General features: G+C 35.0%; 1 protein-coding gene across 5 annotated transcripts in view; it reads left to right on the forward strand.

The window, feature by feature from the left end:
• Positions 1-10,522, forward strand: part of Slc16a7 (solute carrier family 16 member 7) — a 119,566-nt gene that overhangs the window by 39,243 nt on the left and 69,801 nt on the right. For all 5 annotated transcript variants that reach the window (XM_023701714.1, XM_004641634.2, XM_023701717.1 and 2 more), the window contains exon 2: positions 6,757-6,885. The gene's annotated coding sequence lies outside the window, so the exon portion shown is untranslated. The remainder of the gene's footprint in view (positions 1-6,756; positions 6,886-10,522) is intronic.

Genomic DNA, 10,522 nt, shown 5'->3' on the forward strand with positions numbered 1-10,522 from the left:
TATCACCATGCACCAAGCTAAAGTCAAAATGGGTTAAAGATCTAAACATTAAAACAGAGACACTAGGGGGTCAGGGAAATGGCTCAGTGGAATAAGCGCTTCTCTGGCAAGTGCAAGGGCCTGAGTTCTATCCCTGGTTCAACCAAAACAAACAAACAGACAAACAAACAAACAAACAAACAAACAAAAAAAACAGACACTATATCTCTTGGAAGAGAAAGTAGGAGGAACTCTTGAAGACATAGGTGTAGGCAAAGAGTTCATGAACAAAAATCAAATCGCACAGAAAACACTTGAAATAATTAACAACTGGTACCTGCTCTTACTGAGAAGTTTTGTATGTCAAAAGAAATTACAAACAAAGTGAAAAACAACCCACAAATAAGGAAAAATGTCATGACAAGTACTCAGACAAAGGTCTGCTGTCTAGAATCTATAAAGAACTAAAAAACACTAGGGCCCCAAAATTTAAAAACCAATCCAGAAATGGGTATGTGAGATGAACATACACTTCTCAGAGGATGAAATTAAAGAAGCGAATAAATATATGAAAAAATGTTCCACATCACTAGCCATCCGTGAAATGCAAATTAAACAACATTGAGATATCATCTCACCCCAGAAAGAATGGCTATCATAAAGAAATCACCCAACAACAAATGTTGGAGAGGCTGTGGGGAAAAAGGAACCCTTCTCCACTGCTGGTGGGAATGTAGACTGGTGCAACCGTTATGGAAATCAGTGTGGAGACTCCTTAGGATGGTTGGACTGAAAATCCCATTTCAACCAGCTGTTCCTCTACTGGGAATTTTCCCAGAGGATTTGAAAACATATCATAGTGATATATGTGTGCCTATGTTTATAGCAGCACAATTTGTGATAGCCAAATCTTGGAAACAACCAAGAAGTCAGTCACCTGAGGAATGGATGAAAAATATGGGGTATTTTTATACAATGGAGTATTACTCAGCTATTAAGAATGATGAACTCGAAGCCTTTATATTGAAGTGGATGCCACTTGAAGATATACTCATAAGTGAAATAAGCCAGATGCACATGTGTAAATATTGTATAGTTTCCGTAGCATAAGAACTCAAAAGAAGAAATACAAATAGAAAGGTATAATACAAGTAAAAGGAAAACAAGAACTCAAGTACTAATTAAGAGAGGGAAAGGAAAAGAGCTAGGAAACATCATAGTGACAAGCCATACAGTTATATGTACAAAATGGGCAAGGCAATGATCCTGAGAATCTCCAGAAGATTTTTGAATCTAGCAGTTAATTGGAAAGATTCTCACCCTGACTAACTATATATACTGACACCTGTGAACTAAGCAACTTCACTGAAGATGGCAATCTGTAATAGTAGGTTCATGCTTGGAGTACCTGTCATTCTGGTCTTCCGAATATTGGCTGCTTGTCATGACATGCTAATTGCTGCTGTGCTGTCTCTAGGGTAGATGATTGTTCAAAAAGAAGGGGGTAGATAATGAAGGCAGGAGACAGAAAAAGGAATGTTGTGGAACTGTCCTGCTTCAAGGTTGTATAGGGTTAGATTTTTGGACTTATGTGTAAACATAAGAATTATATAATTCTTTATGCCTATTTTTAAAATATATTGTAATTTTTAAATGTTTTTTTCATCATATTCTGTAGGGTCTTAAAGTTCACCATATCAATACTTGATGAAAAATACCTGTTTCATGTTATGCCTAAGATGTTTGATATTCAGACAGATAGTGAGGCTAAGCTTAACAGCCTAGGTTGTATGGTAATAACAATAAGCTTGTCTTCTGGATTGTTAACAACGTGAGTTTGTAGAGCAAAATTAGAGAAATGGCAGGGCTGCAAAGAAAGCCAACGTTTTGGCCCTAGCCTTTCAAGGTCATTTAAGACTCAAGACATATGAGAACTTGTACTGTAACGTCATGTACCTCGGTAGTGTCCCAAATTTTCTGATCAAGGAGATTATGGAGCCAAAGAGGAAAGTGATCAATGATGTAGAGTGTGCCTAAGGAGAGTCACATGGAGAGAAAACATTCTCTCAGGCTTTCACAGAGAGCACATTAGCCAAGCAATGGCCATGACTCATCCACATGGCTGACACTGACAAAGGATCTACAATCTGAAGTACAGGATCTCAGGATAAAGCCTGAGGGGATTTCATTGACCTTATCAGACCCAAAAGCTGCAGCTCTTGTTGCATAGGTCGTGCTTTACTTTCGTCTTATTCATCCAGCAGAAAAGTATAAAAACGAAGTATAAAAGTGAAGCCATGGTGTTATGTTGAGCTGTAGGAGACTCAGGTCAACAATTTCTGACATTGCCAGTGAAGCGGAAGACCCAACACTATTATGGACTACTGGACTCTTTTAGAATATTTTGCTGAGTTCACACACCTATAATATTCTTTTTTTTTCAGAACTAGGGATTGAACTCAGGTCATTGGCCTCACAAGGCCTGTGTTTATTCAACTGAGCTATATTCCTGGCCCTTAAATATTCTTTTATTTTTTTCGTATAATATTCAAATAATGGAACTAAACAAAAAAAGGCAATACAGATGAATGTCCGTTTTGTATCTGTGTATTAAAAATGGTTAGGATAGATATATATTTACATTCTCTTAATGAATAGTGGGATTTGTTCTAATAGCGTTTGTAAATGGGATATCATGTGCGCATCTTATACAGCAATTAACTACTAGGAGGAATGTATGCAGTGTGTACATGTGTTATTATTGAAATTGTCCTATCAATTTGGTTTGAAACTGTGTCATTGCTATTTGTTTCTGAATAAAATTATGGAAAATAAAAAAGCCAAAATCTTGGCAAATAAGTAAATGGTGTAACATTGATGTATTTTATATATCAAGATGTTATGGGGCCGGGGATATGGCTCAGTGGCATAAGTGCTTCCCTGGCAAGTGCAAGGGCTTGAGTTCAATCCCCGGTTCCGCAATAAATAAATAAATAAAGATGTTATAATGATGTTGTACTAAATTAACATAGTTAACGAAATACATTTTTTTCCTAAAATCCTCACACTAAGACTAATATATTGTGTTTTCTTACATTTTTACAATATGTTTGTAATTTTGCTTATACTTACTATCAGTATCACTTTTTTACTGAAAATTACATAATACATACTGTGCTATTGCATAATTTTCATAACTCATTTAATGTATGTTTGTAGTCCATTGAGTGGATGACTGATATTTTCAGCCATTTTATAGAGGGGCATTTAGGTTTTCTTTAGTTTAGTCATAAATATGATGATTCAATGAAAGTGGAGTGAAGTCCATGAAATCGTGAGACTCTGAGCAACACCGTGCTGGGTGACAGCGAGATGTGTCATAATGGAACTGCGTACACTCGGGATTCTAGAACTGTGATGCACAGGGTTCGCCTTCCAGGCGGTGAGCAGAGGTTTCTGTCATCAGGTGACCAGACGCGACAGGACAGTGCAGTTCTGCATGCCTCTGGCTGGCTTGACTCATGTGGCTCTGGTACTTTTAGTCCTCTTCCAGCAGTGTTATAGTTTGTAGAGAATTTTAGAGGATTCTAGCATATTTCTTGAATTATTGATATAAGGAGATTTTTAAAATGTGATTTTTTTAAGATAAGTACTTTAATTTTTAAAAAGGTCAGAAAAGAATTCCCTGGCTGTGCAATCTTTCTAGAAACATGAAGGTTAAAAAAAAAACAAAAAAAACTCTTCTTCCATAGGGTCAGTAATGATATAATCCTTCCAAATTGAAAAAAGAATCAAAATTCCAGAAGATATTTGAAGACTAGATACAAAATAGAGAATACAAAATCACTTAAGTATAATTTTATTTTTTATATGTTGGCTAGAGAATGTCACTAAATATGAGAGGTGAGAAAATACTAGGCGTGGCTTCCTGCCCGTGCTTCAGGGATTCTTAAGCGTATCTAGAAACTCAGGGGCCACTTCAGAGAGACACGATGGTCTAATAGTGGGATCCGGACTGTCTGTGCCTCACCCGTGCAGGCGTCTAGAGTGTCCGGTTGGGATATTAGGGTGCTGGGTAAGGTTTTTGTGTCTAGAAAGAGTTATTAAGTTTTAAAAACTATGGGGAGAAAAATCCTGAACTGAGGCACACTCCTCTGTCACCATATTCCCAGTGTGGATCCATATATGTAGTTTCCCTTAAACTTCCTCTGGGAGAGAAAACTACAAATATGCCAGCAGGTATACTACTCAGATACAAGTTTTTTTATAAAAAGTATGAAGAAATGGATAACAGTTTGGGCTTGTTCTTCTTTTCCAAACTGGATTACATATAATTAATGCTATGGGATAGCAATTTTGTTAATAATCACCATAGACATTTACTTACTGCTTAATTAATCACAGTAAGACAGTCACGGTTAAAATCTTCACATGACAATGAAGGAAATTAAATAACCATGTCTGCGATTGCTGTCTCCCAGCTCCACCTGTCCTCACTAATATCCCCTCTAAAGGAACCACCCACATTTCCCTTCCTGTCTCTGAAGAGAGGTACTCTATTTACCTCTGATGTTTTATGCCTTCATCTGTGAAATGTGGCTCAAAACATCAGTTACTTGATTTCATGAGATTATCAAAATCAATTGAATTGTTTGAAAAAAATTAGAGAAAACATGATTTTTTCATGTATGCTATGATAATAAAAACTATCGTAAAATGTGTGATAATGTTTTATTATCATGAACGGGGGCTGTTAAGAGGCTAAATTAGCAGATACTACACCCTAACTGCTAGCTGCAATAGTTGCCATGGTTTTTACAGCCAGTAATAAGTTTTATGGCTACTTGGACTGCAGGATGTGGTCCTCAAAGTAATTAAAATGAAAGCCTTCCTCTTTGCTTAAGCATTGTCTTATTTTTTAATCACACAAATTCTAAAATGTTACCTTTCATTTTTAAAACTAAAGACCATATATATATACATCATATATCTCCATAAATTTGTCTAAATTAGACTGTGATAGTTTACCACATGTAGAGAATGGCTGCAGCATAGATTAAGGTAGATGGAACTGTCAAGGAAGGGGTTACTGGATTAAGGACTCCTTTGCTGAAAGGAATCCAGGATATGAATTTGTCTTTCTAGGAAAAAATGGGCCAGTCATGTTAAGACAATGTGAAATGTCATAGAAATTTTGGAAAATACATACAATCTGGACTTTTCAAAATCTCTTTTGTCCTGGTCCTTAAGCTGATGTGTGTAATCCAGAAATATAGTTAATGACAGGCTGCAGGGTCAAAGCCTGATTTTCATACATGCCTCAGGCTTTCCTTTGAGGCTTTGCTATGAAGTTGGCAGTTCACTATGCCCCAGGAAATGAAATATAAAAGTTTTCTGTCTTTGCGTGGGCTGCTTACTGGGGTCAGATGGAGTTGCAAAAACCTTGGAGTAGCTGGCCTGACCCTGTTCTTAATATTCTTAGGTGTAGAAGACTGATTTGTTGTGAACTCTTCATTCCTATCACAAGTTAAACCTCGAATGGCATTCTTGTCTGTTTCTCAGACTGTATGGATTTAAGCACCTTCAATCATCTTTAGACTTTACTGTCAACTTATCACCACCTTTTGCATTTAGATCACACATTCTTCATCCTTTCCTGCGGACTTGCTTTGACCTGGCTGCGGTATTGTCTTCATTTGGCTCACTCTCTCCTCCCCCTCCCTTCCCTTTCCTTTCATTTCTTTCACATCTTCACTCTTCCCTCCCTTTCTGTCCCCTCCAGTTCAGTCTCATTCTTCCTTCCCTCCCTTCCTCTCTTCGTTTCTTCCTTGTACACCCCCAGCCTCCTTCATCCCTTTTCCTTCTCCTTTTCTTCAGCCTCCATTTTTCTTTTTTTCTTCTTTCCCCTCTTCACTGTTCCTTCTTTCCCTCCCTCTCTCCCTCTCCCCCTCTCTATCCCCTCATTCTTTCTTTTTTCTCCCTCCTGCTCCCTTCCCTTTTTTCCTTTCTGGTATTGAATCAGTCCCTTCACAGTGAGCTATATCTCTAGGCTGCCTGCCTGCCTGCCTGCCTGCCTGGCAGCCTTTCTTCCCTCCCTCCCTCCCTCCCTCCCTCCCTCCCTTCCTTCCTTCCTTCCACCTCACATCACATCATTAAGTTGTTCTTGGCTGCACCTTGTCTTGTGATCATCCTATTTCAGCCTGCCACAATGCTGGGATTACAAGGGAGCCCTGCCATGGTTGACTTCACTCAGCACTTTAAAATAGGTGGCCCTGCATACAAGCCATTTTAGTTCAAGCCCACCTAGGCAACTTAGTCACTTAGGCAAGACCTTCTCTCAGCCTCTCACTTCCATCCCTAGTACCAACAAAAATACCCAAAACAAACAAAATATATAAACTTCTCTATTATTTCCATTGTTAGTGGATGCTTATTTGACTTGTAAAGCACATTATTTTTAAATGTGTACAGGGAATTGAGTGACAGCTAATATATGCTACTTAATTCTGTTTCATAATAATAGATATGAAATCTACACAGTTATTTTTTTAAAAGCACAATTTTTTTGTCTTATCACTTTTTTCTTATGGACACATTTGGTCATTTTGGTCATAGCTTAGTTTTTTTAGAAGATTGACAAATATAAGTATATATACATTCAGTTTTGCTAGTTATTGAAAGATAGTCACAAATACTAGGATGAGTTAAAAGCTAGTGGTTCCAGTGAGGTATAAAATTCAGCTATACATGTAACACTTGCTGTCTAATTTTTTTCAGGTGATCCAGAATCTGCTCTACCTCCCTTCTTTCCATTGTCCTTATACATACGCCTCAGAGTAAAGTGACTGGCTTGAAGAGATCACATACAACCTTAAGAAACCTGCTCAAGTGAGCACCTGTCAACAGGTACAACTAACAGTACTATATTGTATATCAGTAATTATACTGAAAATTGGGATACAATGATTGACTCCTTATTATCTTTGACTGTATTGTGACAAACCTATAAAGCATTAGAAATGTTCTAAGGCAACAATGTTGTAGGACTGTCCAACTTATTCATTGTAAGAATGAAGAAGTGGAGCAGTGAAGAATTTGACTGGGTCAAATCAGGAGGATATAAACAGTACTTACTAATATATAGCTGATAATATTGAGATACGGTAAACAATCTGAATGTTGCTGGGCTTACTTATGTAACATAAGAAATATTAACCAATGGTATAGTGTTGAAGTTGAAGATGTGCATATGTATTCATGAGTTTGTCAGACAAATAAGAAAAATAATAAAACACCTTGTGCAGTGCATTTATTTTTATTAAATTTATATACATAAAGTCATACATAACACTATTTAAATTACTGTTTCTTCAGTTCTAAGAAGTACATTTTTTTTTTTTTTTTTTTTTGGCGGAACCAGGGATTGAACTCAGGCCCTTGTGCTTGCCAGGGAAGCGCTTATTAGAAGTACATGTTTAACGCCTTTGAGATCTTACTCCCTGTATTACTAAAGTGGCAGTGGAGCTTTGACCAAAAGAAATACAAATTTAATGGGTGTGCTGGTTGGTTAGTATCAATTCCTTCATATTTAAATCAACAAACCACTTGAAGAAGGAATGTAAGTCCTGTGGTTTTCTGAATATCTTCTATAGATATGATCTGGTAAGGTCAAGAAAGCATCAATGCCAAAGCTTACAATAGCATAACCAGGTTGGAAGAAATGCCCAGTGACCATCATGATACCCTTCGGAGAAATGTGAATCTTCTTTGGCTAGCCTGGGGGATGATATGGTGGTCTTGATAGGCCAAGGGACAATATTGCAACATCATTGCATATTGAGTTGAAAGTAAATTTTAAAAAGTCATAATCCGATTGTGAAAATGCTTAAGAATAATTAAACTAGTTGAAAGTTTTGTTTCTCTCAGTACTTAATTATACATATAATTTTAGTAGAATTTTAGCTGTTATTTCCACATGAGAAGTGATGCACACACACATGTATTCCTGAAACTCCAGCATAATGTTCACCAGTATGCTTACTACAGTTTATTCTGGTATGAGAATTCTGATTGTTTGTTTTCTTTATTGTTTCTTATTCGTATTTTTGAAATCTGAATTCCATGCAGTATTCTGCCATTATGCTTCTGCTGTTGCACTGCAGCCAAGTATCTTTGTAGTCTGCTTAACATGTTTTTGTGTATTTTATTGGACATTTTGCTATTAAAAATGCTCCCTTGAGTGTTGATGAAATGCAATCTGATATTCCTAAAGCAAGAACACTGCAGTATATCTCTGAAAGTATTTGTGTTAGATAAGCTTTGTTCAGACATGAGTTACAATGTAAGCAGAGGGTTTTCGCATCATATGTATGAACCAACTATATATATATATATATATATATATATATATATATATATAATTAACTAAGATGTCTTTAAGTAGAAACACAAATAAAAGGCAGTAGGTATTGGTTGATGGGATCTGGTAGAAAATTAATCCCATATTTCTCCTATGAGCAGTGGTTCAGTACTTACAAACTCAGTGTATAGGATAATTTTATAGAGCACACTTCTATGAATAATGAGAGTCAGCCCAGTTCTGGAACATCAGTTAAGCAATTTGCATGATCATGTAAGTGTAAAATTATGAATCAAATGTATTTCAAAGTCACAATAAAAAGCTATTTACAAAATACACATAAACATGATATAATGTAAATATGTTCATATAATGTATAGAACATGTTTAGAATGTATTTCTTATCTTTAACAAATAATTAAATTTTTACCTGTTTGGGCTAAATAAAATTTTACATGCAATATGAAATTACATGTTACATTCAAGTTGAGGGATGCATACACGTGTACACATTCACAAATACATATTTTGTAAAAGTGTAAAAAAATAAAATTGAATACTATTAGACAATTGAAAAGTTGTATCTTGATAGCAAATTATGTGATGAGGAGAGGACAGATAGAGATTAACAGATAAAAGATGTCTTATATTTTCTGATGACCCTAAAATTACCCAGCATTTCTAGAATGATGACTTTGCATGTAGTGTCAAGCATTATTTTTTTATATATTTAACCATATGCAGGTTAATAAGCTAAATCAAATGTCAAATTTTTTAATCATTATATTAATTTTGTGAGTTCAATAATCAAGCAAATTCTAAGATTTCAATTTTAAAAGCTGGTTTTACATTAACTGTAATATATGGAATTTGAGAGAAATGAAAATAATTAGGTATTTTCTGTTCAAATACAATTTTTAAATAATCCCATTGTACCCATTTCAATGAGCCATACATTCTGTGTTTTTATTTATCGTATTAAGAAAGGCAAAAAATTCTAAGTGATAATTGCTTTGGTACATCATTCATGCTATTAATTTATTATATCATCCTTAATTGTGACAGGACATAAATGAAGACTCAGAATTTTATTTCTTTACCAAATTTTACTGAATAAATGACATAGCCAATATATAAAGCCTTCAAAGATTTTGTGTTTAATTGTCATGCCACAAGATAAAGCCAGTAAAAAAATTATGCTAACATGGCCTATAAATTAGGCTTGTAATTTCATGTTAACCTGTAAATTTAGGAAACTGAATGTGATTGAACTCAAGCAGCTATGTCCGAAAATTTCTGTATGTAATTATATATGTTCAGTGTATGAGCAATTACATTTGTACATGTAATTGCACATAGCTTTCCTCTGCCACTTTGCATTTTTTTTTTTTTCACTTTGCATGTATTCCTTTGCATCAAACTCAGGACCTTCCACTTGCCAGGCAGGCATGTAAGCCATTGAGCTGTATCCTGGCTCTTTGCATTGTTTTATGGGAACACACTAACTTAATTAGACGATGGGGTGTTTAAATTATTTTTATATAGAAATGACATATTTGCATAAGGTGGGATATAAATATTGACAAGAATCAAGTTCATTAAATTTATACTGGTGTTAACACCTGTTCATTCTAAATCTGCATAAACCCCTTCACCTTTTTGTGGGAATAATTTCTTATGTGTAAAATGAAAACTTCAACCTCATGGTAGTCTTTTAATAAATTTAAATATTTATATTAAACATTTATATTCATAATTTGTATATTTGTGAGTTACTGTATTCAAAGTGATATGATTTAACAATAAAAATTAAGATTAAGAATTGTTACTTATCCTTCTTGAAAAAGCTGAAAAATGAATCATCCAATTTTATTTCTAAGTTTAGCTATAAGAAATGTGATAAAGCTACAAAAGTTTAAAGTCATGAATTAATAATGAAAGAAACTTTAGTTTTCCTTATACAAGCAGGAAAATTGCAGAGTGAGGGCTTTATGCCTCATAACTGTTTTTACACTCTGCTGGTAAAGAATAGTTTACTATGTAAGTCATTTTGGTATTTCTTCAATATCTAGAATATTTTTCATTTTCATGTAATAAGAAAATTGGATACATTAAATGCAACTATAAAATGTATTAGTATGTAGATTCAGATTTTTTTGGCAACTTTTGAAGACTAATTTGCTT

The sequence above is a fragment of the Octodon degus genome, unplaced genomic scaffold, assembly GCF_000260255.1.
Source record: "Octodon degus isolate 3935 unplaced genomic scaffold, OctDeg1.0 scaffold00139, whole genome shotgun sequence".
Classification (NCBI taxonomy): Eukaryota; Metazoa; Chordata; class Mammalia; order Rodentia; family Octodontidae; genus Octodon; species Octodon degus.